The 27,368-nt window shown below is 37.4% G+C and overlaps 1 long non-coding RNA gene and 1 other non-coding gene across 2 annotated transcripts in view; both read left to right on the top strand.

Annotated features, from left to right (window-relative positions):
- The window catches only part of LOC138169561 (uncharacterized), a 38,993-nt gene extending 35,366 nt beyond the window's left edge, over positions 1-3,627 (top strand). The window contains exons 3-4 of the long non-coding RNA XR_011170389.1: positions 2,269-2,361; positions 3,163-3,627. This is a non-coding gene — a long non-coding RNA (uncharacterized lncRNA). The remainder of the gene's footprint in view (positions 1-2,268; positions 2,362-3,162) is intronic.
- A 203-nt stretch (positions 3,628-3,830) lies between these two features.
- Positions 3,831-3,937, top strand: LOC138169660 (U6 spliceosomal RNA). Its single transcript, XR_011170414.1, has one exon. It is a non-coding gene; the product is annotated as a U6 spliceosomal RNA (small nuclear RNA).
- Positions 3,938-27,368: the final 23,431 nt, after the last annotated feature.

Raw genomic sequence — 27,368 nt, 5'->3', positions numbered from 1 at the left:
GAGAGAGAGAGAGAGAGAGAGAGAGAGAGACAGAGACAGAGACAGGGAGAGAGAGACAGAGAGACAGAGAGAGACAGAGAGAGACAGAGAGACAGAGAGAGAAGAGAAGAGACAGAGGGAGGGAAGAGACAGAGGGAAGGAAGGAGGGAGAGAAGGAGGGAGCAGGGGGGGGAATTGAGATTTTTCCTATCATCCTTCATTTGAAGAGCTTTCCTGATGGTGATACTACCCTAGAATGGAGTCATATCTGGAAGGGCCAGCTGTAGATGTTGGTGACTCTTTTGCTAAGTCCATGGAGAGCCTATTCTTTAGTCTGCTGTCATAGTACCTATCTGTGGAATACGGACATGACTGTGTTTCTGTCTCATCAAATCTTTTGTTAAATAATGCCTCTATTTAGATGATAGCTAGTAGCAGTGATGAGAATAGAAATAATGATAAGTACTTTACATCTGTTATCTTATTTGACCCTCACAATGACCCTGTTAGCCAGATATGATTATTGTTATCATTTCACAGACGAAGAAACTGAGTCTGACAGAAATTAAATGACTTTCCCAAGATTGTACAGATAGAAAGCATCTGAGGCAGGATTTAAACTCTAGTTTTCCTGACTCCAAACACAGTGCTCTATTTTTTTTTTGCCTAAGCAAATGAAAGCAGTCACCACCACCACTTCCAGTCGACTACTAACACTATCACCACACCTAGCCCTTTACTGATATTCCCCAGGTCAGCTCCATTGTTGGGGCCTCTCCATCTGACCATACCACTTGAAATTATCCCCTAAGGTTCTTGAGTGATGGGGAGTCAATCAATTGAATCATTCGAGTTCAAGAATAGATATTTTGGGAAGTGTGGAGATTGCCCCTCATTTAGCAAATACCTTTTGCCGGAATCCTTTCCCCATTCTTTAATCTCTGTTTTCTTTCTTTCTGAGATCCTCTCCAGCTAATTCTGTATTATAAACTTCTTTATCTGCATGTTGTCTCCCCCATTCAACCATAAATTCCTCCAGGGCTGAGACTTTTTATTTTATTTTAATTTTTTGTTCTTTCTTCATACTCAGAGTTTGGCACAGGACGACTCATTGTAAGTGCTTAACAAATGTTGGTTGACTTGACTAGCTGACTAACATAACTAGTTAAATGCTGCGACCAGTTTTTTTTCTTTGCACCTCAGTTTCCTTGTCAATAAGATGATTTATTTGTTAAACAGGACTTCTTGTAGCCTCTAATCGTCTAAAGTAGGATTCGAACCCAGGTTTTCCTAATGGCAAGTTGGCCTCTCACTAACTCATTGCTTCTCAATGAGATAAACCACAGCAACAAACAGACCCCCTTCTCTATTCAGGTTTGCCTTTCCCAATGCGTGTGGATCTTGTGCTGCCAGCATTTTAACACCAAAGGGGCATTGTTAGGAGTTTATCAACAAGAGAACTTTTAAACTATTGTTTCTTATGGCGCAACAATCTTCCTTGTTTGGAAATACACTGAGCTTATAAATATGTTCCTGGGTTTTCCTGGATCTGAACATATTGTCGAGTCTAGGGATTTATTTTAAATGAACAAATTGTTTTTATAAATTGTGGCTAAACAAAAGGACTGTTTTTGTAGGACCAAGTAAAAGAAACATTGTTTATTAGCTCTTAGGGATGTGGGCTGGAAACGGATAGTTTCATAGGGCTTTCTAGGGGTGAGTACGGTCACCCATCTCTTCATGACTTGCAAGCATGTAGAAATAATCGCTCCAGCAATACAATGTAACCTCTATCCATCCATTCCCCTATTTTTCCATTCCCACTGCAATTTACTTCAACCCCTTTTGTGGTCATATATCAGCTGCTAGTTTCATCATTTCCCCTTATTCATTGTTCAATCATGTTTTTTTAGCCAGGAGACATCAACTGCCTTATCTTGATACAAGGGTTCTCTTCCAAGGAGCTCCCAGAACTTTGGAGACAGAGTCTCTTTACCCCTCACCAAAAAAAGAAAAAAAAAGTCACTGAACAGGAAGGAATGGAGTATGTCAGAGTTCATAAGATGATAATAACATGGAAATGGAAATGTTTCCCAAAATGCTGAGTTTCTGTGGTCTAGGAAACTGGGCCATGTAGAGGATGTGTTATTTAAGGACATTGAAGCCTGTAAGTGAGTTTCACATACTTCCCATTTGGAAATAGAGTCCTCACCTATGGAAGGCAATTTATATTTTTCCAGAAATCAAATTATTAGCTTAAACTTTATGTATTCAATATATTCTTTCTAGGAAAGATGGATATCTATGGATATCCTAGAATCAGAGACTCTCAAGTTTACAAAGAACCTCAGAGGACATGTGGCCCATCCCATACTGGTACAGGTAACTCTCCCCCCACCCCATATTTAATATTCCTAACATGTGGCTGTCTCCTTTGATTAAAAACCTCTGATGGAGACCCCAGTAGTACAGCTCTAATTTAGTGGCAGCTCTAATTGTCAAAATTTTGCCTAGAACTCTCTTCATATTTTTTTTTCTGTTGCTACTAAATTTATCCTCTGGGGCCGACTAGAATAAGCATAGTTCCTTTTCTACCCCAGTCCTTCAAATGCCTAAATATAACAATCATGCTTAAGAGCCAGCTTCTTCTACATGCAGCCTTTCCCATCCTTTCCCTCCCCTTCCAATTGTCAGTACTCTCTTCTTGAAATTACTTTCAATTATTTTGCATAAGCTTTAGATCTTTTTAATGAGGGCTTGAAACCAGTATATTCAACCCACACTCTATGCCTATTGTAGAAGTCATTTTAATTAATTGGTTTAATTTTTAAATCAAATTTTAAATCAAAAATTCAATTTTATAAATTATATTATTATAGATTTAATTTAAAATTTAATCTCTAAATTTTAAAACTATTTTAAAATTGTCTTTTTCCTTTTACTTGAAGCAAACAGGCATGTATTTCAGTAACCTCACTCTTTCCCCCACTTGTCCCCTACAGACTGTGTACTCCTGTGCCCAACAATGTTTTCCTTTTGTCAAATTAGTTTAATCTAAGTGACCCTTTGGTAGACCTCTCCTCTGTCTATCTCTTATGATAGGAGGCCTCAAACTAGACTTTGAGTAAAAATCTGTACCTAGAAGATAAGCTGACTTCTCCTATATTGTGTTTTCTTTTCCAGATCACTGATGTATATAAGATTCTCTAATTCATTGGGCAGGGGAAACTGCCTCATGAAGAAAGCAATTTTCAAGGGAAAAGGACTTAAATGTACAAAATATTTATAACAGCTCTTCTTGGGTGGCAAAGAATTGGAAATTGAAGGGATGCCCATCAATCGTGGAATGGCTGAACAAATTTTGGTATATGAATGTGGTGGAGTACTATTGTGCTATAAGAAATGATGAGCAGGCGGATTTCAGAAAGACCTGGAAAGACTTAAATGAACTGATGCTGAGTGAAGTGAGAACATTGGACACAGTAACAGCCACATTGTGTGATGATCAGCTATGACTGACTTAGCTCTTCTTAGCAATACAATGATCTAAGACAACTCCAAAAGGCTAATGATTGAAGATGCTATCCACTTCCACAGAAAGGACTGATGGGATCTGAATGCAGATTAAAGCATACTATTTTCACTTTCTTTATAGTTTCCATGTTTTTTCCCTTTTGTTCTATTTCTTCTTTTATAACATGACTAATGTGGAAATATGTTTTATGTGATCATACTTGTATAATCTATATCAGATTGCTTGCCATCTTGGGGAGGGGAGAAGGAAGGGAGAGAGGGAGAAATTTGGAACTCAAAAACTTATTTTAAAAAATCAGTGTTGAAAATTGACTTTAGTGCTCAGTTTGGCAGCACATATACTAAAATTGGAACAACACAGAGAAGATTAGCATGGCCCCTGCACGAGGATGACACACAAATTTGTGAAGCATTCCATATTTTAAAAAGTAAATAAATAAATTTAAAAAGAAAATTGACTTTACATGTAATGGGGAAAAAATACTATTTACGTTTAAAAAAAACCAAGCAATTTTCACCTGTAGTCTAAGTGCTTATTAAAACCTTAAAAAAAATCATGCATGCATTTTAAAATAATAAAGGGGATTCATTTCATGACATTGCTGTGGACATAGTTTCCCTCCAGTAAAATGTAAGTTCACTGAGGACAAAGATTATTCCATTTTTTGTTTGTCTTTGAATCCCTAGCACCTAGCAAAATACCTTGTATACAGTAGTTGCTTAATAAGTGTTTACTGCATTGAACTGAATAGGTCTCCTCTAATCTTCTCTTCTCTGGGCTAACCATCCCTAGTTTCTTGAACTAGTCCTCATATAGCATGGTCCTGAGGCTTTTTAATATCACAGTGGCTGAATATTTCTGAATATAAACTTGCCAATAACCTTCCCCAAAAGTGCCACACAGAAGTGAAAACCTCCTTCATACATGTTATAATGAGAGCCTGTGAGACAACTACTTGCTGTTCTCTGTATATTCTTCATCATTTAATGCAGCCTAAAATCACTTCAGGTTAGAGGCAGCAGTTGACTTAGTGGATAGAATGTTAAGCCTGGAGTCAGGAAGACCTCAATTCAAATCCAGCCTCAGACACTTACTAGCTGTGTGACCCTGAGAAGGTCACTTAACTTCTGGTTGCCTTAATCCAATGGAGAAGGAAATGGCAAACCATTCCTGTATCTTTGACAAGAAAACTCCAAGGACAATATGGTCCTTGGGGTCATAAAGATTCGGACATGACTGAACAACAGCAACACAAATAACTGCAGACAAAATAGGTAGCTACTAATATGTTTTACTTTTAGGGTCTATCAGATTCTAAAGTATCAGCCTTATTCCTTTGGCTTTGGAAAGTATTTTTAGTTTTGAGCTCCTCCTTTGAAAATACAAATACCCTCACATAAGTGTTAAGTATTAGGAGCTGATCCTTTGAGAATGGGAGGAGGGGTTTTCTGACAGTCAGCAGAAGGAGCATTGATTGTAGGGGACATTTAACTCCACAGCTATCAGTGTTCTTTCCTTCTCAAAATGATTTTGTATCAATTTACATAGCTTCAGTATTTATTTACTTATAGTCTGTTATATTCCCACCAGGAGAATGTAAGTTTCTTTAGGGTAAGAACAGTTTCATTTTTGTCTTGTTTTTGTATCCCTGGTGTCTTGCACATAGCAGGCAATCAATGACTGTTGAATTAAAGCAAAGAAAAGCAGCTTGTAAGAGAGGTAAGATGCCACATTCTGTCTACAGGATGTATACAGGATGCATCATTGTCATTTTTGTCCTTAGGAATAGCCAAAGGGTCAATTATACTTAAGGAGAGCCTGGGTTCAAATTTGGTTTTTCACACTTTCTAGTTGTTCAGTGACCCTGACCTCTGTTTGCCTGAGGTTAATACTTCTCTATTAAGTCATAATTTGATGCATTATGGGTTGGTGAAGCACACAAGACATGCTGCCTAACTTGATAAAATCACAAATCTTCAGTGTATTCTAACATCCTTTTGAAATTTTAGAGCTATTATGTTTGTTCTGTCTTGAGCATAGTAAGTGTACTATACTTGATATTCTCCAGATGGTAGTTTCAGACCTGGCTTTAACCAGTTTTTACCATGTACATTTGACTAAGCATTTCTCCAAGGCACATCCCCAGAAGGATCACGTTACTCCACAGAGATGATTGGGAACCTAGAAACCAGTCTTCCAAGTGCTTCTCCAAAGGATCAGCTGGCTTCTCTTCCTAAAAATGTTCTGCTTATAACTAAACAGAAGAGATCATTCAGACCAAAATAGAGAAATTTAATAAATTCTGCAATTGGGACTCAATGATCCTATGTCCCTATGGCATGGTGAAAACAAATGACAGTCATACCTATTTTATGCACCATTCTAATTGCAAATTCCCATGATCTTCAGTCACTGAGCAGAGTTTCTAAACTCTGCTATTGGATATTAATTTATTTTTTGTCTGTATCTATAATTTCACTGGGGTAGGACATTTAGATAAGGAAATTCCCTCTACCAATGCAAATTAACAACTGTTCTATAATTAAAAATGTGACTGGATTGCTTGGGAGTGTTGAGAGGTTAAGAGATTTATCCAGGTTCACAAAGGCAATACCAATGGAAGTAGGGTTTGAATCTGGGTATTCCTAATTCCAAGATCAGTTCTCTATCTGTGACTTCACCCTGCATCTCTCTGAAGTTTATTCCTACTCCATGGAGAAGTGTAAAAGAAAGTTTTAGGTCACCAGTCCAAATGACTGACTAATTTTAGTAATAATCTTACCTAGGACAAAGTAGTAAAGGATCTGTATTTCAGCTTGTCAATCTCTTCTCTCTGATGATACACAAAGCAAAAACATCACCCTCTGACCATTGCCCCAACCCAATGAATGAACTCTAAGATGCCTAGCATTTTCTTTGAAGTAGCTTGCAAAGGGAAATTGCATCCCTATCAATTTTGGTAAAAATGTTTAGTTTGTAAATAACTCACTATTCCTTGCTATTCAAACAATTTTAAAGGCTAACTGAGGGACAAACATTCAGAAGGCAGTAACAACCAAGAGATAGCAAAGAACTATTAACACTTTCCAATTGTTTAGTTTCCCTACTATCACGGCAGCTTAAAAGAAGTAAATAAGGTCATTGAGTCCCACTTCTATTATTTATTAAACTTCTCTCTTCTGTTCTGACTGGCTCCTTCTAAATAGCTTGTCTGGTTCTGATGAACTTCTGGACTGCACCCAAACTACTTAAGGGCCTTGATTTAACTAAATGTGGGAACAAATATTTAAAAAATAACTTTCTTACTTAACTTCTATTACCTTCTGGTTAATAAAATACTTAAGGATAATATGCTGTATTACCCTCTGGGATAATGGAAGATGGAATTGGGGGGGTCGGTTAAAGAAGATAATTTTAAAAAGAATAAAACTGAGTATAGGTTATGCTGGGGGAAGAGGATGATATTTATTTTTAATCTTCAAATGTTTTTGAGCAGACTCTCAATGGAGATCTAAATACAACTAAAGCGAGCTCTCCATATCTGGATTTATGTAATGAAGAGAAAGAAGAGGGAAATGTTGACATAAAGGCAGAGAATGAGAATGACAATTTTCAACATAAAACCCACTGCCTAAAGCAGGGAGTTCTTAACCATTTTTGATTCTGGACTGACTATCTTTGGTAGTAACTCTACCTAGTATAGCAAACTAGTAAAGGACCTGTATTTCAATTCCCTCTTTCTGATGATATATAAGGAGGCAAAACTACCACTCACTGAACATTGCTCCAACCTAGTGAATGAATTCTAAGCTAACATTTTCTTTGAAGTAGCTTGCAAAGGAAAATTGCATTCCTATCCATTTTGGGAAAAATATTTAGTTTGTAAATATCTCACTGTTCCTTTCTTGACAATCTGGTAAACACTTTCTTTGTTTGGCAGTCTAGTGAAGCCTGTGAACCCCCTTCTCAGAATAATATTATTAAAATATGTAACATAAAATAGATAGGATTATAAAGGAAGACGATTATACTAAAATAGTTCTATCGATTTTTAAAAAATAAAACAGTTTTATCGACTCCAGGTTAAGAAGCCTTGACCAAAAGTGTATTGTGTGTGTGTGTGTGTGTGTTTTAAAAGACATCTCCTAAAGTCATAAAAGTGTGGAGTTATAAGGTACCTTACTTGTTGACTATAACCTCCAAGAGGGCAGGAATGGTTTCATTTTTGTCTATCTTTTCTTAGCACCTACCACAGTGATTGATACAGAGTAGGTACTTAACAAATGTTTGTTGATTGGATGCTCTCCAACCCCTTCATTTTATTGAAGTGAAAATGAGGTCAAGAAAGATTATGGCTTCCTTAAGGTCATGTAGCTAGTTAGTAGAAAAGTCAGACCAGAACCCTTATCTGTCTCCCTCTTTAATGTTCTATACACTGCAACACTCTGTTTCTTGCCATCATGCCCATCCTGCCTGTCCACCCCCAACTGGAAGTGATCTCACTGTCTTCTGAGCATCCATGGCACCTGCCGCCTCTCTCATTGCCCTCCAGCATTCTACATTGTTATATAATTATTTGTGTATATCATGTCTCATTCCCCTATTAGACTGAGCTGTATTTCATATTCTTTATACATCACACAACACTTAGCACATAGTAGGAGTTCAATAACTGTTTGTTAAAAGAATGAAGGGATAGGGGCAGCTAAGTGGTGCAGTGAATAGAGTACTGGCCCTGGAGTCAGAAGGACCTGAGTTCAAATCCAGCCTCAGACACAACACTCTTACTAGCTGTGTGACTTTGGGCAAGTCACTTAACCCCAATTGCCCTACCTTCCCCCTCCAAAAGAAAAAAGAATGAAGGGATAGATGAATAGTCAGTTATTGGCTTCTCTCTCCATAGTTCTCTCATAGTTTGAGAAAATAGGGCTCTTGGTATTCTGAATGATGCAATCCAGGAGAATGGGAGGAGGAGAAAAGAGGCTAACACTTATAAATAGTCCTCCCACCAATACTAACAAGAAAGCAAAGTTAAAAATAAACAGGACATTCTCCCACCAAGAGTCACTGACAATGCTAATTAGTTTGGAGATACATAAATGAACATCTGGAATGTTATCTGCCCTTTTTGGAAGTCATGCAATGGGCAGTTTGGTGTTGTTCGCTTTAGCCTTACACAGACAGAGGTTTCTTACTGGGCCTGTGAAGATGATGTCGTAAAACATCTGGTTAGTGCTCCTCATGGCCAGATCAGTTGGGTGCCCTGCTTTACATCTCATGCTCTTGAAGCAAGAGGCCTTGAAGCCTTTGCCTCCTTCACAGATATCTGGCAATTACTCTCTTTTTGAAGTGGCTGAGCATTTGGTTGCTTTGGACACTGTGCAGACTTTTAGTCAAGATGGGCCTCAGTCACTATTTATTTTAACATCTTTCAGACTATTTTTCCAAGTCCGCTGCAAGAATTCTTCTTCCCGGACTGTAGCATTTTCCCAGTGAGACTGCCCAGACTAAATCCAGGCTTAAAACTGATAACCCTGAGCCCAGAGTGGTCACCACACATCCTGTGTGTCAAAGCATTTTGCAAGACACTCGAGGTCTGAGTAACAAATATTTGTGCATAGGATATTAGAACTGGAAGGAACTTCAGAGATTATAAATACTGGGCTCAGCCTGCAAACTTCCATATTTATCTAAACTTGACTGCTGAGATCATTGTAAATCTCATAAGTTTCATTGTTGATCTATTCATCCATTCATCCATCCTTTCATTCATTCATCCATTCAACATATATATACCATGAAGGACATCAATAATGAATTTCATATATTCCTTCTATATCTGGGTCCAGGGAGAAGAGATATTTAAGGTAGATCTGACTCCAGCATTGATACTTAAACTGAATATAAATAAATAAGTCAAACTTTAGTGTGGTTCTTGGTACAGTCTTTGGAAGAATGTGAGAGGGAATGGCCAGGTAAGACTCCAGAAAGCTTGCAGTGATGCAGTTGTAGGCATCTCTGGCTTTCTTCTCACATCCCACTGCATTTGTTTTGTCTGAACCTGGCTTTTGACTATCTAAGAAGTCAATTAAGAGCCAATGTGATCAATGGATAGTGCTATCCACATCCAGAGAAAGAACTGTGGAACCTGAATGCAGATCAAAGCATGCAATTTTCTCTCTCTTTTTTGTTGTTGTTTTGTTATCTCTTTCTCGTTGTATTACCTTTTGTCTTGATTTTTTTTTCACAACATGACTAATGTGGAAATATATTTAATATGAATGTATATATATAGTCTATATCAGATTGCATACCATCTTGGGGAAAGGGGAGGGGAGGAAGGGGGGAAAATTTGGAACTCAAAATCTTATGAAAGTGAATGTTGAAAACAAAAAATTAATAATAAAAAGAATCAATGTTGCCTATCTTTTTTTCCTTGGTGTATACACGTTTTTCACCTGTACAGGTGGATCCATGGTCAGGGTCTCTGTTCCTCTAGAACCCAGATTCCGAACATTCCAAAACCAGAACTTCATACAGAAAATTGGAGCAAGGATGGCCTATCTCATGGATTAAGTCCAAGAAACATGTGTGTGAGCCTCTTCATCTGAACTTACTTCCCCATTTCCTGGAAAAGTCACCCCTAAGTAGGCATCATAGATGAAAGTACCAAATATAGCTTTGGGAATCAGGACTGGCTTTACCAACAATTAGGCTTAAACAAATCACTTAATCTCTCTGGACTTGAGTTTCCTCACTTGTCAAAATTGGAGGCGATGGTTTCTATGGTCCCTTCTACCTCTAACTTCATATGATTATACATAAATGGTCCTTGCCCACAAGGATCTTACAGTCTAGTTGGGAAAGATAAGACTTATGAAAAAATTACAATAACAATACTACCTAAAATTTGTATAGTTCTATAAAGGTTTAAAGGTACTTTAAATATCTTATCTTTGTTGATCTTTACAACCATATGAACACAATCTAGAAGGCTGTAAGAGTACAACACAGGAGGTAAAGTTTTATGTGAATTAGCAAATGAGAGGTACATTCAATAAGTATCATTATTAAGAAAATTAAGGGAAGAGCTAGTATGGACAGGAGGGATAAGGAAAGGCTTCAGGGACTGGTAGTACATAAGCTAGACCTTAAAAAATGGGTAGGATTTGGTTAGGAAGGAAGGGGAAGGGAAATCATCCTAGGTCAGGAGAACAGGAGGCAGAAGGGACAATGGTGTTGCAAGGACTATAATTCTACAATCACCACTAGAGAAATGGATAGAGTGAAAGGAATTGTGAGATATTAGTTTATCTCAAGGCTGGTTGAAACCTTTTTAGAGAGTCTGTAATTCCTTTAGTTTTTCTCATAAGTATATTCTCAACCTATCAAAATATATTAGCCCCTGACTGCCTGGCACAGAAACCCCTGATAATATTCTGATCCCATTGAATTGCATTTCCCAGAAATCTGAGGTCTAGACTTTCATGAGTGAGACCCTGGATGGTGATGGAGATAAGCAAAATTCTGTAACTGTTACCACAGGCAGAGGTGTATTAAACTCAGGTGCAGCTGGATGGAGTGCTGGGCCTGAAGTTAGGAGAACCTAAATTCAAATCCAGCTTCAGACACTTACAAGCTGTGTGACCCTGGGCAAGTCACTTAACCCTGTTTGCCTCAGTTCTACATCTGTCAAATGAGCTGGAAAAGGAAATAGGGAACCACTCCAGTATCTTTGCCACAAACCCTAGATGTGATCACAGAGAGTCCGAGTCAACTCAACAAAATACAGAGTTTACCTCAGGATACTGCTGCAATTTCCAATAATCTCCACAGAAAATTTACATGCAACCAAATTGCCCAAGATTTAATTTATATTTTATAAAGTTATCTAAACCACAGACCTGGGTCTTTAAAAGCCCTTGGGAATTGGGTTAAGGTTTGCTGTTTCCTCCATTTTTTTTCCTTTCTGTAAATATACACTGCATTGTGACTAAATTAACCTTATCTGACAGGTCACCAGAATGCAAAATGGCCATTTTAAGGATTTTTGAAATAAGGTTAAAGAAATCCTACCTTGAAACTGGAAAGAAATACATATATGCAAACACACAGAAATGCACATATGCTCACACACACATACACATACATACATAGAAAAGAATTTTCAAATTTGAGTCTGTTCCTGTGAAGCTTGGAAATATGGGCTCTCAAAGTCTATCCTCTGCATTCATTGTTCAGTAGGATTTTAGAGTAATTGCCCTGAATACTTTTGCAAAGACAGCATTCTCTTCCTATTTCAATGTAAAAAGATTACTAATTAACATACATTTTTGGACCTTTCTATTCTTCTGTCCCTCACAGAGGTAGATGGATATATGTTTTTACTCTATTTGAGGACACTTTCTGATAGAGAAGACCCACCAAAATGGTTTGAATGGTTGGCATAGTGCTCTGGAATCACTTTTTCAAAATTTATTCCTAATCATGTGGAAAAGGCAAGGAGAAGAAGAATTTCTCTGAAACACCTTTTTAAAAATTAAGTATTTAATCAGAAATAGTGTGAATCCCCTTCCTCATATGTTCAAATGTTTTCCTCATATTTTTGTCCCAAATTATTACAGGTCAGAAGAATTCTTCCTAGTTTGTCATTCATCTTGAACATAGACTTGGGTTTTTTGCAATGTGTTGTAGTCAAGAAGACCTGACTCTGAGGTCTGTCTCAGACAAGTGTTTGCCTGTGTGACTCTGGGTGTGTCATTTAAGCTTTATGAGCCTCAGTTTCCCCATCTGTAAAATGGGTACCATAATAGCATCTATCTCACAAGATTGCTGTGAAGATTAAATAAGATAATACATGTAAAGCATTTAAAGATCTGTATAATGGTTAGCTATTCTAATTCTTTATTTAGGATTTTTAAACATTCACTTAATAAGTATTTACTGAGCAACTATAACCATACTAGTTACTATAATGGTAGTCCCAATCTGTCACTTTTAATATCTTTTTGACCCTGTTTGGACTCGTCTTCCTGACCACATTAGACTGTAAGCTCCATGAGGATAGGTACTACCTTTTCTCTCTTTTTGCATTCCCAGCTCTTAGCCCAGTGCCCTGCACTTAGTAGTCAATAAATGATCATTGATTGATTGACTGTAGGCCCAGGGCTTTATTCACTGAGATACTTGGCTGCTTCTGAAAAAGGAAGCTATAGTGAGTGGATCATTTCAGGAGTGTCCCCTGGTCCAAAGAATGGTATTGCTCCATCAAGGAAGGTTGCTCTCTTCAAAATGCCTTTAAGGATCTGGGAATCTACTCTAGTCAGAAAACAAACTTCTCTCAAAATAGTCAGATTAGTTAAAACAGAACGATTCATCCTTGGGGTGATGGACATTGTAACTAGATAGGGTCTAGATAGGATCCAGATAGTAAGCTCTCAGGATGTGAGTTTCTAAAAGACTTCATTTTAAATTGAAAAAGGTCAGCTAGCTAGGTTATATATAACTATAGCTAACTAGGTCTGAAGATCCCTGCTAGGATTTTCTTCCTTTCTGATAAAGAATGACAGATTCCCTGGGAGATCTACACAAGGGTCCCCTTGACTTCCTGGCTTTGAAATGTTCACCACCAAGGATGAGATGGAGTATTAGGACCACACTTACTAGGGGGTATGGTGGTGACAAATTTATGCAGTCCTAGCCTGTCCAATTAAAATATTAGCTATTTTAATCAACCCTGTGGAAATGAATAAGTCTTATATTAATGCAGACAGAATAGTAGGTCAGTTATATTTCCACAGGAAAGTATAAATGGATCTGGCTAAACCAGTTTATACATCTTTAAAAAGGATCTATTTCTTCAGAAATGAAAATAACTCAACTTCCTTTTATGTTCTACCTCCTTCTTCTCTGGGCTTTTCCCCATCCCCACTCCCCCACTGCTACCCCTAAAAAGCACTGAAATTCAAATTTTGATCAACATACACATTTTGTTATTATACTTTCAATGACAAACAAAATTTGCTGGCATCAGAAACCTTGTGGTAGGTAAGCCAGACCACCCATATGTACATGTTCTAAAGCCCTGTTTGGAAAATCTCTTTATTTCAGCCAAAAGTGTGACTGAGTTTCTTCAAACTTGGCTCTTCCATTAGCTAGAGAAACAGAGAAGCTTTTTGTTCAGTGTGAGCTTTCAACCATGTGCCCAAAATGTCTTTTCCTAACGGGCTTCAAAATTCCAAGTTATATTTTGTCTCCTTTTCTCTCAGGGTTTGAGAACATTGAGCACATGTGTGATCTAGGGCATTTGTATTGTTTTCCTTACACTCAGAAGAATGCACTCCAGAGCCAGCTACCAACTGGCTCATTTCAAACAGGTCTCATGTCACGGAATGCAGTTTTTCATGAGACCTGTTTATTTAGGCCTCCTTGTGCACTTTTCTTATATACTTTGGGTTATGTATATGTTGAATTAACTCCCCAATTCTATTTCAGGAGGCAGGGTACTGGAAACAAAAGCTGTAGTAACTTTTCCTATCAGTTAACCTGGACACAGGCACTGCTATTTAGAAGCCAGTGATTAAATTGGTGCAGAGACAAAAACACTGAAATGCATTTTTGAATTCCACATTCCCTCCCCTGCTGTGTCCCCCTGCCTAGAAAAATCCAGGTCATTATCATTATTAAGGAAGGGAAAAAAGAGTTTTTAAAAGGGTCACTTTACAAAGGCCTTTTTAAGAAAGGCTCCAGTGAGTTGGATGGATTCTCTATGGAAGGTCCAGAAAACAAAACAAAACAAAACAGACAAATATCTCAGGTTTAAAACCAGAGTGCACATGACATGTGACTAATTCAACCTCTTCTTTTTCTAGATAAAGCAAAGAGGCATAGAAAAGTCAAATGACTTGCCCAAGGCCTTATAGCTACAAAGCCAGAGAAGTGACATGACCAGGAGGGAAGGGGGACAGAATGAAGGATGATTTGGAGGAAGGAGTGAGCAGTAAAAGACTTGTTAGGAGGTTATTGCAATAGTCAAGGTCAGTGGTATATATAGAAATAGACATAGAGGTATATGTATACACATATTTATGTATATGTATGTATATATTTGTTTAATGGTTACATTCTTAGCCTTCCTTAAGTTTTTAACAAATGTTTACCCAATTTACTTTAGCAACTTAACCTTTTTGAGCCTCCGTTTCATCTGTAAAATGTCAGAGTTGTGACAATCAAATGAGATACTGAATATAAGTTTTTTGCAAGTCTTAAAGTGTCATATAAATGTCAAATATGACTGATTATTTAATACTGACATTCTAAGGCTACAGAAGATTCTGACCCAAGTAGGGAATAGATTTTAGTTTTTCCAGGAATTTTATGATGAATTTGCAATGAATCATTCATACTCTTTTTTTCCCTTTCTAACCAATTCCCAACCATTCCTTTGTTAGGATTAAAGTTATAGGCTTTAATTTTTTAAAAAATATTTTATTGTTTTAATTAGTCAAAATCTGCCTCCTCACCTTCCCTCTCCAAGTTCCGCTCCCCTTATTTGAGAACACTGGCAAAACAAAACCCATTAAATCCTGTAGAGTGATCAAAATAAAATTTCACACTAGTCATGTTGAAATAAATATTTGTCCAATTTTAAATCCTGAGTCCTTCACCTCTCTATAAGAAGGTAGATGCTTCATCATTAGTCCTTTGGAATCATGGTTGGTCATCATTCAATAATAATTCTATCACATTTATGTGCTATAACTAATTTAACTATTTCCCAATTTGTGGGTACCCCTCCCTTAGATTCCCTTTCTTTCTTTTTTTTTAAAGCAATTGGGGTTAAGTAACTTGCTCAAGGTTACACGGCCAGGTGTTTCTGGGTGGGTGCTAAGTGTTTGAGGCTGGATTCGATCCCCAAGTTGTCCCAACACTGGGGCCAGTGCTCTTACTCACTGTGCTACCTGGCTGCCCCATTTCCTTTCTTTAAGGCATATATACTCACCAGGTGATATTGGTAGACATTCACTTGATGCTATTCATCAAAAAAGGATTTATGTCCTAGGGAGTTCCATGTTCAGCTTGGTGGCCATTTGCCTGCTATGCAGAACTAAGTGCCAGTTCCCTATGGGCTCTTAGAGAATCATCAACATTCTATTCTTCAACCCTCCCTCTCTCTACAGGATAGCACTGATTCTTAGTCAGAGGTGAATGGATTTGTGAGTGTGTCCAAGCAGAAAGTAGCTCTCAAGTCTTCACCAACAGGCAGACCCTGCTTCCTTCCTGAGAGTCCTAGGATTTTAGCTCCCCAAAGAAGCAGGCAAGCATGTATATACTTGTTTTTATTCTTGGTATATGGAATCAACAAGCAAATAGGCAGTACTCAATAAAAGAAAGAATAGCAAAACATATACCAGGAAGACTGAAGTCTATCACCCTCCTGTGCCTTAGAAAAGTTCTTCAGATAATATAGAAACTTCTTTGACTCAGTAGTTCCAGGAAATGCACAGTTTGGTTGTTCATACCTCCATGGTTGACTTCCCAGTGAGTGGACAAAGGAATGTCAATTCAGCATATGACTTATACAACAAGCATGGCATCACAGGTATTGGCATCAGTTGGAATCCCTAGAGGTTTTCCCTAGTCTTGACTGTCTGGTCATGGACAGACATTTTGGGCTACTTTGGGCCTAGTACATAGCAAGATGAGGCAAGCCAGTGCAAGTGCCACAAGGACCCATTCTGCATTCATTATACCTGGCATTGCTGTCTCAAACCTTGGCACTTTCTCTCCACCACCAGCCCGAAAGTCTTTGTGACTGGGAGTAGCAGCAAAAGTAAGAATGACAGAGCTTGCTAATCTGTCATTCAAGAACCCCTATGACTCTACTGATATATTTGAGGAGGTCTGTGAACTGAGGGGGGTGGGCGTGGAAATTACATGTCTATTTCTTTCTTTTTTTTTCTTTTTGGAGGGGGGAGGACAGGACAATTGGGGTTAAGTGACTTGCTCAAGGTCACATGGCTAGTTAAGTGTTGTCTAAGGGTGGATTTGAACTCAGGTCCTTCTGACCCCAGGGTACCTAGCCACCCCTTACATGTCTATTTCAATAAAATTGGTTTCCTTGGCAATCCTACGTATTTTATTTTATGCATTTAAAAATGCCATTCTGAGAAGGAATTCATAGTCTGCCAAAGGGGTCCAGGACATAAAAAAGGTTATTATAATCAGGAGGACTGGAATTTAAGAATATTATGAAGTAGCAAGTTGGGACAACTGATACAGTGCATTTTTTTTTAAATCTAGAAGGCAATGACAATATAGTGCAAAAAAATTATTTCAAAGCAAAACGATACCAAAAATGTATCAACTGACATGCCTGGTCCTTTGAATGAAGAACCCCTTGCTCTAAACAGTTGGAAACTACTCTTGAAAATCAGTGTCATATGTGAACATCTCCATCTCTATGGAATCCCTCCTCTTTTCCAAAAATTTCCAAAATGAGATGAATTGCATCAACGGGTAGTGACTTTTTTTTAATTGAATTGGATTCTCTCTCTTTACTCTCATTTCCCCAAGTCAAACAACAACACAGAAAGGAAAAAGAAAGATAAACCAATGACCACCTCACAATTAAAAAAATAGAAAAAAAGACTAGAGAAATTCTGCCACTATCTCACCCCAACCTCCAACACCAGCCCTGCAGCTAACTTGTTAGTAATTTCTGCTTAACTGAATACTGTAATTTTACAGGGCTCTAAAGTCTGTACTGGTTGTAGGAGTTGCACAACTAACATATTTTTCAATCAGGTCTATTTTCTACAGGGCTACCTTGTTGGCCTCCCTGCTTTGGTACCTAACAGCTTTCTGGAAGGGGAAATGGTGACATTAGATTTGTTTATACCTCCAGGATACTTTTTTCTTGGGAGTGAATCACAGGAAATATTTTTCTTTCTGAGAATTTCAAGGTTGAGCTGTGTGACCCTGAGCAAGTCACCTAACTCCAATTGCCCCCCACCCCAATAAAAAGAATTTCAAATTTGAAAGACCAGTCCCTACCAGTTCTAATTCTTCCTAACAATGTTGCCATCTTGTCCCTGAATTTCTGGAGTGAGCCACTGTGCCTTGTAGCTCTAGGTCTTGAAATGAAGAAAAGTTGAGGAGAAAAACCCCACATATTTAGCAGTCCTTAGGGGCTTGTAAGGGCAGGGTAGGGCAACAGGCCATGCTATCAAGAAGGTTCAGGTGGTAGGGTACATGCTATCTGTGACAAGAGAGTTGTTGGCAGTTCCATAAATCACATATTCCTTGGCTCTGTCACAAAAATGTAAGGCTATTTTGATAGGGCTGAAATTGATGCTACATCCGCTCCTTCGAAGAAAAGATTCAACATAAAGATTAGTCCTATAAACAAAGGCGCTTTCTTCCATTTCATTTTTATGTTGCTCATTCCTCCTATTTCATTAGCATTCCCTGGTCATGAACAACAAAGACCTTGTCAAAAAAATTTCTGCCATATTTTAGGCACATTTTAGAAAATAAAGCAAAACACAACTCAACAAAGTTGGTGGTCTGTGCGCCTTCATCTGTGAAAACCTTAATTTATTCTAGATTGAGAAGGATATCTTTGCCTTTCATTCATTCCATCACTTTGGTTTTAGATTTCTGACAATCTAACAGTCATACTTTCCATCCTTCCCTTGAATCTTCCTTGTTGGATTTTTTCCAAATGAAGCAACATTAACAATAGTCATTATCATTGGCTAATATTTATATAGCAATTTCATGTTTGCAAACAATGTTTTTGATTCTCATGATAATCCTGCCCTATTTTCTTTATTTAAAACCTCAACTCCTCCTTCTCTCTCTCTCTCTCTCTCTCTCTCTCTCTCTCTATATATATATATATATATATATATATATATACACACACATACATATGTCTGTATGTATATATGTATATAATATTTCGCTTCTATTTTAGGTCTCAAATATTGCTGATTTTTGCGAGAAACTTAGCCTTGTATCATTCATTAGTTGTGCTCTAGTTGTGAGATGGGAACAATTGCTAGGTGATTCAGTGAATAGAGCATTGGGTCTAACATCAGGAAAACTCACCATCGTGAATTCAAATCTGGCCGCAGTCACTTACTACTTGTGTGACCCTGGGAAAGTCACCTAATCCTGTTTGCCTCAATTTCTTCATCTCTCAAATGAGTTGGAGAAGATAAAGGCAAACCACTCCAGTATCTTTGCCAAGAAAATTCAAATGGGGTCATGAAGAATCAGATATGACCAAAAAAAATCAATTGATAACTAAAGAAATCCAATATTCTGAAAGTTCAATTAATTTCAGTTACTACCAATTCTATTTGAAAAACAAAACAATTCATAGGAAACAAATGTAGCAAATCATGTCAATATTGTAAAATGTTAATTTCTATGCCTTAGTACCAGCAGTCACACTATATAAAACCATGTCAATCAATAAATCAGCATTTATAAGGGACTAGTTTTTTCCCATCACCGTGCAAAATGCCAGGGAAACAAAGACAAAAAAGAAATAGTCATAGAGATAATAGGATCACAGATTTAGAGGTAGAAGAGAACTTTAAAGCCATCAAGTCCACCTTATGATTTTACAAATGAGGAAACTGAAATACAGTGCTCAATAAACATTTATTAAGTGCCTACTGTGTAACAGGTGCTATGCTAAGAGATGGAGATACCAAGAGGCAAAAGACAATCCCTGCCCTCAAGGAGCTCATGATCTAATGGAGGAAACAGCGAGTAAACAAATCTATACAAACAAATACAGGATAAATAGGAAATGATCACCAGAAGGAAAACATTAGAATAAAGAGGGATTGGGAAAGGCTTTCTATAGAAGATGGGGTTTTAATGGGTTCTTGAAGGAAGCCACAGAAACCAGGTAGAGATGAAGAAGGAGAGTATTCTAGGTATGGTGGACCATGAAAGAAACTCACAGTCAAGTGTGTCTTGTTTGTGGAGGAGCAAGGAGACCAGTGTTACTGGATTGAAGAGTACATAGCAGGCTGAAGGTGAAAGAAGCCTGGGAAAGTAGAAGGGGGTGGGAGGTTATGCCATTAATGAGAGAATAAATAACTTGTCCCAGGGCACACAGCTCATAAATTTCTGAGGCAAGATTTGAACTCAGGGTCTTACTGACTAAAAATTCAGCACTCTAGGTTCCATACTGCCTAGAAAATTTGGGGTGAGTTGTAATTTGTTCTCTTTATGACAGCAGCCTGAATCCAAAGGGTGGACAGATAGTGTGGGGCAAAGGCTCTACTGTCTTAAAGGTGTCTCTACCATTATGGCACATAGGCTCATTCGAGGTCTGGGACTCTCCCTACAATGGGAGGTGTTCCAAAGGTGGTAAAAGAGAGAAAAACACTATTTCAACACTTAAGTGGCAACCAAATATTACATATTTTCCAGTATTATATTCCAAGTGGTATTTCAAAATATGTCTCAGTTTTAAAGAGACATTAAACATGTCTCTCACTCTATTGGGGGCAGAGAGAATTTATTTTATTTCACAAGTTTATTCTTAAAATCAGATACTACAATTGCTCAAACTTTACTGGGAAATTTTATGTTTTGTTTTGGTTTGTTTTTTTCTTCCACAGGTAGAGAACAAACAGATGCCTAGACAGACTTCCTGACTTCAGTCCATCCACCTTCTAATGACTCTTCACAAGTCTTTCTGTTATTATCCTAATGGGCCATTCTGACCACATCATACCTCCACTTAAAAACAGTCAGCGTCTCCTCATTTTCTTTAAAATGAAGTAAGTGCAAATTCTGGATCTGGTATTTAACACCTGCTTAAATCTGGTCTTGTAAGAACAGTGTAAGACAAAAGTCTAGAAGCAACTTAGAGGTTGGTGATGAATAGTAAGGACAACAGGAAAGGGTATTTCAGCCATTTGAGAGGCAAGAGGAGAATCAAACTAGGTGAAGATTTTTGCTTGGCTTAGGGAACAAAGATAAAACTAACCAATCATTATTTTGTATCTGTTTTCTCTGACAAGGAGAATGGTCTTCATCTGTGGAAGAATAGAATAAACAGGGTTAAAAGGGAGTTGAAAAACAAAATAAATGAAAGTACCTAGCTACCTTCATTCAGTTGAAGTCACCACATCCAGAGATGATGTCCCAGTGATCTCTTGAAAACAGCAGAATGAAGAGAAGCACTGCAAGATTGGAAAAGGTTAAATGTTTTTGTCATTAAAAAAAAAGTAAGACAAAGGCCTAAAAATTATAGACCAGTGAACCTGACTTTGATTTTTGGCAAACTTTAAAGATGTATCATTAAGGAGGATCTAAAGAGTTATACAAAGTCCTAAAGGCAATGAAATAGAATAGAAAAGAAAAAACTGAAGACCAAAATATCGAGAGAAAATCTGAATGAGAATCTAGCTTACAAACAGATAAACCACTAGAGAAGATCATAAAACCTGAGGGAAGAATAAGTAAAATCTCAAAAAGAAGCCAAAACACTTGTAACAATATTATCACATGGAAGAAAATGAACCAATATTACCCAAGAAAAGAGAGTCTTGTAAACTCCAGAAGAGAGTTCAAAAGAGAAATCAGGATCATGAATGGACTGTAATTTCAGAAATATAGGGAAATCCTGAATGAGGAAATTCCCTCTACCAAAGTAACACTTTTTCTGTCTTGGAGAGTAGCCCCAAGGCCTGAGAAAATAAAGAACTTACCTGTGGTCATACAGTCATTATGTATGGAACTTGAACCTAGGGCTTCCTGTCTCTAAGGCAGGTTCTATAACCATTATGCCATGCTATTTCTCAAAAGAAAAAATAAAACTCTTAAAAGAAGAAAATAGAAATAAATATAGGACAAAAATCAGAGCTCTGAATGAAGAATTAAGAAAACAAACAAACAGCAGTGCAGGAAAAATTGAATATTTCTTGAAGAATCTCTCAGATGAAGTAGAAACACTAAGGAGAGAAAAACAACATTTACAACACAAAAATACTGAATTTGAATAAAATTTAACAGAATAGAAGCAAGCGATGACAATAATATTACAATAAAGCTCATACTTTATATGAGTTGCCAAAGCAACTGGCCTTGAAGATAGGAGGCATGGTGATTAAATTAAGGATCACGGGCTTCTAGAAGAACATGACAAATCAAATTTACTGTGCATATGCCCTTCAACATGGAATTACAAATTTGGTAGTCATGGCAATTTATGTTGAGGGACTAATCTATCTACTACTTAAAATCATAGAATTTTCAAAAGTGCAAAAGTCCTTAGGGATTGATTGTTGAATCCAGTCACCCTATTCTATAGTTGCTAAAACTGAGTTCCACAGAGGAATAAGTGACTTGTACAAGGTCTCTCCTAGACCTCTTGTTGTCCAGTTGAGAGCCCATTCCACTAGACCATGCTGTCTCTAACAGAGTTTTCTTGACAATTCCTTAACTAGGGATTCAACCTCTAGATGACTTTAGTAAGAAAATCATTTTAACGATGGAATAGTGACATACACAAGTTATAATTGCTTTTATGGTCTAGTCTTACAAGAGCCTAACCCCAGTTTGGTGACAGCCCAGGGTATTTCTGATTAATCTCAATGAAAGTCATGGAATTCTCACAAAGTTTTCTCTAAATATTTATTCTGATGCACTTGATATAAAAATGTTCCATATGACAGTTTTAATAGAAATCTAAAGTTTCTCAGAATAAAATAAACAATGACATTTGGAGATCTCCAATGCCCAAAGTCAAGGAATCATGATTACCTTTCCAAGCAAGCATCCCATTCCTAGGTACAACACTGGTCAGAAGTCTGAACATGGCACTGGATACTAGGAACTTTTTTGAGGTTTTATCCCAAGGATTGTAGCCTTTGGACAGCCATTCCACTGAAAAGGGAATACTTGTAATGTTGGCCAATAATTTAGCAAACATTTTTCCCCATCGTTATTATTATATTTGTAAGACAGGGATTTTTCTCCCCACATTAAAGTCCTTTTAATAAGCAAGGTTAGTGACTGCCAACTAACATGTAGGTCAAGGGAATAAAGACAAAAGGGAGAGTCATTCATTGTTTTTCCTTTTTAAAAATGCCTTTCAAAAAGCTGCATGCCTTTGGTTTCTTTAGGTTTCTGCTTTCATCCTTTAGCCTCTGCCATTTAACAAAAATCCCTGTGGTTCCAGGAATATCATACCTGAATTCCTTATAGAGTATAGCCTTAGTAACAATTATCTAAGGAAAATATTGCAGCATTAACATGAAAATGATACTGGTTGGGAGTAAGGAGAATTGGGTTCTAGTCCCAGACCTTGAACAAGTCACTTCCCTACTATGGGCTTCAATTATAACTGTTCTAATTCAATTTGATAAACACCTCTTAAATACCCAACAGCTGCAAGGCAATGGCAAGGTATGGGGGATAAAGAGATAAAAACGATACTTTTGTTCTTAAGAAACTCATGAAATTGGGGAGATACCACTTATGTATGCACACTAGTATAGTAGAGGAAAATAGAAACTCTTGAGTCTAGAGGTGGCAGGAAACTCTGGCGCCATCTTGTCCAAACCCCTCCCTCAATGAGTAAACTAAGGCCCAAGGAAATTGTGACTTCTTCAAGGTCACAGGTTATAAGTGTTATGGGGATGATCTGAACTGAGGTCCTTTGACCCTAGAAAAGGAATTCTTAACCATTTTTTTGTCATGTACTCCTTTGGCAATCTGGTGAAACCAATGAACCCTTTTTCAGAATCATGCCTCTTGGTGAATTAAATAAAATACAGTTAGGTCCCAATTAGTGCAAATTATGATTCCAATGAAAGGGTCTCCTTTAAATTCCCATTGCATATTTACATTAGACTGGAACCAATGACTATGGTTTACATAAGCTTAACTTCAAATAGATTTGGGTTCTAATACTAGTTCTGTCACTAAAGTTGAGGTGGTCACCTGAATCTGGATATGTGTAGCCACTTCAGGGATTCAATATCGTGCTATTTGGGACCTTGTTGTGTGTAGGATTATAAAGGAAATCAATTTTATTGAAATAGAATTATCAAACAATTAAAAATCAAAAGACATAAATTAAAAGGCAGTAGGTTAAGAATCCACACTCTAGACCAAGTGCTTTCTGCTTTGTCATCTTGAGTTCCCCTTAGCTAAGAAATCCAGACACCCACACCCACTACCTACTTCACCCACACACATATAGGTACATATTTATATGTATAAATATAAACTCCTGATCTACCAATTTAGTAGAATTGTTATGTTCTTTTGTTGGTTTGTTTTTTGAGACTGGATCTTCCCCATTCCCCCTTAATTCTAGTGTCTCTCCTCTATTGAGTCTCTTCAAATTATCCTATATATAGTGTATGTGTACATTGTTGGTTTTACACTGTCTCCCCTATGAGACTGAGAGTTACTGGAGACCAGAGACTATCCTTTGCCTTTTTCTGTACCACCAGCATCTAGTACAGCATCTGACAAATAGTAGATGCTTAACAAATGTTTATCGATTAACTGATGATCTTACAGTGGTCCCATCCTACCATCATGAAAGCTCACATGCTCCATTTCTGACCTAGGTTAGTTCACCCCTCATTGGTCACCTTTGTGGTTCCTCCTCTCAGAGGCTTACCACCTTAGTACTAAATTTAGTGTAGACATCCAATCTGTTTCAGTCCTCCTGCAGTTCAAAACTCCAAAACTCAAGTTATCCATTGGGTCCCCCAGAGTCTTCCAGAAGAAATTACAGGTGGCCATCACAATGCTGACCATAATCTGTTTGTTTGGTTTGCTTTTTGGAGGGGGGAAGGCAGGGCAAAAAGCACTGATAAATAGAAGTATTTATGGAAAGATTTTACATATATATATATATATATACATATATATGTAGATGCATATTTGTGTCTAATGGTAGCCATCTCTAGGATGGGTGGGGAGGGAAGAAGGAAAAGGAAGAAATTTACATAAGAACTTTATGATATATTTAAAATGAATAGCAAGTTATGCATAATAGATTTGTAGTTTCATATGCAATCCTCTTTTTTATTATACTACATCATAGAAATGCTTATTTTATTGCATAAATTAAAAATAAAATAATGTTTTGTTAAAGGCACCCAGCATCTTCCTTCTTCCTACACATCATAGAAAAGGGGTATCAGCTACTAGAACCTGCCTGTTGTTGATTTGGATGTACTCTGTATTTGAAATAGAAAATAACTAAAAAGCTTCCACAAAAAAGACATTTTTAAACATCCCAGCAAGGCTTAGACCCTTGTCTGATTGTGATCACTCCAAAAGTCTTTATTGCTTGGAATTCCCTTTCTTTGTGAGAATAAAACTGTTCATACTCTGGTACATTTTTCTGACTTCCCTCTACCCTCCACTGGGGACCAAAATAGAATTATTCCTCAGGAATTTGAGATGGAGGGTGGAACCGAAGCATTGGGAGCCTAGTTCCCCTACTGAGGAAACAGATGACCTCTCAGCAATGAACCCAAGGCAAATGTTGAGGGCACTTAAAGAACAGGGTTGGTGAAGATTGCCAATCTGGGTGACTAGAGCCTTGTGGTGCTGCAGTGTTAGATAGAAATCTTAGAAAAATATTCTTTCAAGCATTTATACACTGGTAAGCAGCATTAGAGGAAAATATGTCTACTATACAATGAAATTCATGTTATCACACATATGGGATACATTTTATGTGAGTAAAAAATGATTTTAAGAAAGGAATCCGGCAAATATACAAAATGCCCTACTTTCTTATTCATTTTAGTCAGATAGTACAGTGGGGAATTAAGTTATGAAGTGTTAGATTTTGAAGACCACACCTACAATTGTATTATTTGGGATATATGTGTGTACGTGTGTATTGTGTGTGTATTGCATATGTGTATGTGTAGTAGTAGTAGTGGTAGTGGTAGTAGAAATGATTGATTGATTTGCAAGATATCTTGCTTCCTGATACTCAAGTTGACATTTAAGATTTGCTTTCTCTTGTAGGCTGACAGTTTTTGTTTTAATGTCATTTGAGAGAATTAATTTTATGGGAAATAAAAAGAGATAAAGTATTTATGCTTTATTTTCTCTAACTATTCACATCTTTATCTCTTTTCACCAGGACTCTTGCAAATAGACTCCTGTTTGGTCTCTCTGCTTCCAGGTTTTTCATTTCCTAATCCATCCTTCTGCTCAACTGCCAAACTGAAATTTCTAAAACACAGATCTGACCATGTCACCCCTTTACTCAAAAATCTTCGATGGCTCCTTTGCCTCTGGTATAAAAGGAATACTCCTCAGCCTTTCTTTTAAATTACTTTACTCCCTTCCCATTTTCCATTCCAATTTTATTTCATTATAACTTCACTTCTACTGTCTGCTCCAATAAAACTGACCTTCTAGCTCTTCCCAATACATGACACTCCATTGTCATGTCCAGGGCATTCCACACTTACTCTGCATCTCTTTCTCTTGGAATCCCCAGCTTTCGTCAAAGTACAGCTCAAATGCTGCTTCCTACCCAGATTTTTCCTCTTTCTCTTGAAATTGCTTTCTATCACATTGTATATACTTCCATTTCCTTATCTGTGCATATCCTCTGTGAGGGCAGGGACTCACATACCTCCAGTGCCTGGCATAATACTTGAGACATAGCCGGCATTCAGTCAAGGTTGATTACATTCCATAGAATTTATTTCTGCCTTTAAGAAGTAGCATTCGTGTTGAAAAACTTCAGATAGCCCTCAGATAAAAGATATCAGGTTTGGGACTTCCTTCTTTCCTTTCTTTTCTCCTTCCTTCCTTGTTGCCTTCCTTCTTCCCTCCTTCCTTCCTTCACTCACTTCCTCCCTCCCCCTCTCTTTTTCTCTCCCGCCTTCCTTCCTCCCTTCCTTCCTTTCCCCCTTGTTCTCTTTGTATCTTTCTTTCTTTCTCTCTCTTTCAGGAAAATAAAATTGTGTTACTTAGTTATTTTTCTGATAGACCCTTGGGACAAATGATTTAGATGTTGATTAGTCAACTAACCCTTGAAAAATTACTACATAGGATAAGATTATATCTATACATCATTATTTGATATGTTAATGATTATGTGACATGATAATTACCTCATGTCTCATATCTTCCCTCCTTAGTTCTCAGTGGATCATAGTCAAAGTTATAGTCATAGATCTATACGAAACTGGCACAAGGTCACTTTTTTTTTTTTTTTTGCTGCTTCTCTGGCAGTGTACAAAATACAGTTTTAAACAAAGATGAAAAAGTAAGAAGTTGAGTGGAAAATATAATAAAATAAATATCCTACTACTGAGTACCAAACTGAATTTTTACTATAAAATTCTTAAAAGATCAAGGATCCTTGGGGAATGGATTGGCCTTGCTTCAATCGGTAAAGCATCGCAGCCAAGTAAGATATTTGGGCCTCCTCTTATTTAAAGAGCCCTTTGTGAAAGGCGGAGGGTGGGAAGAAGAGGAGGAGCTTGGCAAGCTTCTGGAAAGGGAATTCCAAGCAAGTCCCCTTTTCCCCTTGCAAAATCATCCTTCTGAGCTGCTGAAAATCCCAAGTAAACTGAAGTACAATATGAGTCACTGAGGTTTATTACAGATGCTTAGCTAGGTTTTTCTGATACCACTGTTCTTCAGTCAACAACAACAATAAATATATATATATATACATATGCATATCGATCTATATACCTATATGTATGTATATGTACATGTATGTATCTATCTATCTAAAACTATAAATGAAATCATGTCTGGTTCTATCTATCATCTGTCTCTATATCAGAGCAGACCTATGATAATAACTTCCTCT

This window comes from Petaurus breviceps, unplaced genomic scaffold, assembly GCF_028583685.1.
Source record: "Petaurus breviceps papuanus isolate PSGF00001 unplaced genomic scaffold, PetGlider_PUasm1.0 37, whole genome shotgun sequence".
Lineage (NCBI taxonomy): Eukaryota > Metazoa > Chordata > Mammalia > Diprotodontia > Petauridae > Petaurus > Petaurus breviceps.
Note: the sequence above shows the minus strand (reverse complement) of the source record. Positions and strands in the feature narration are given on the sequence as shown.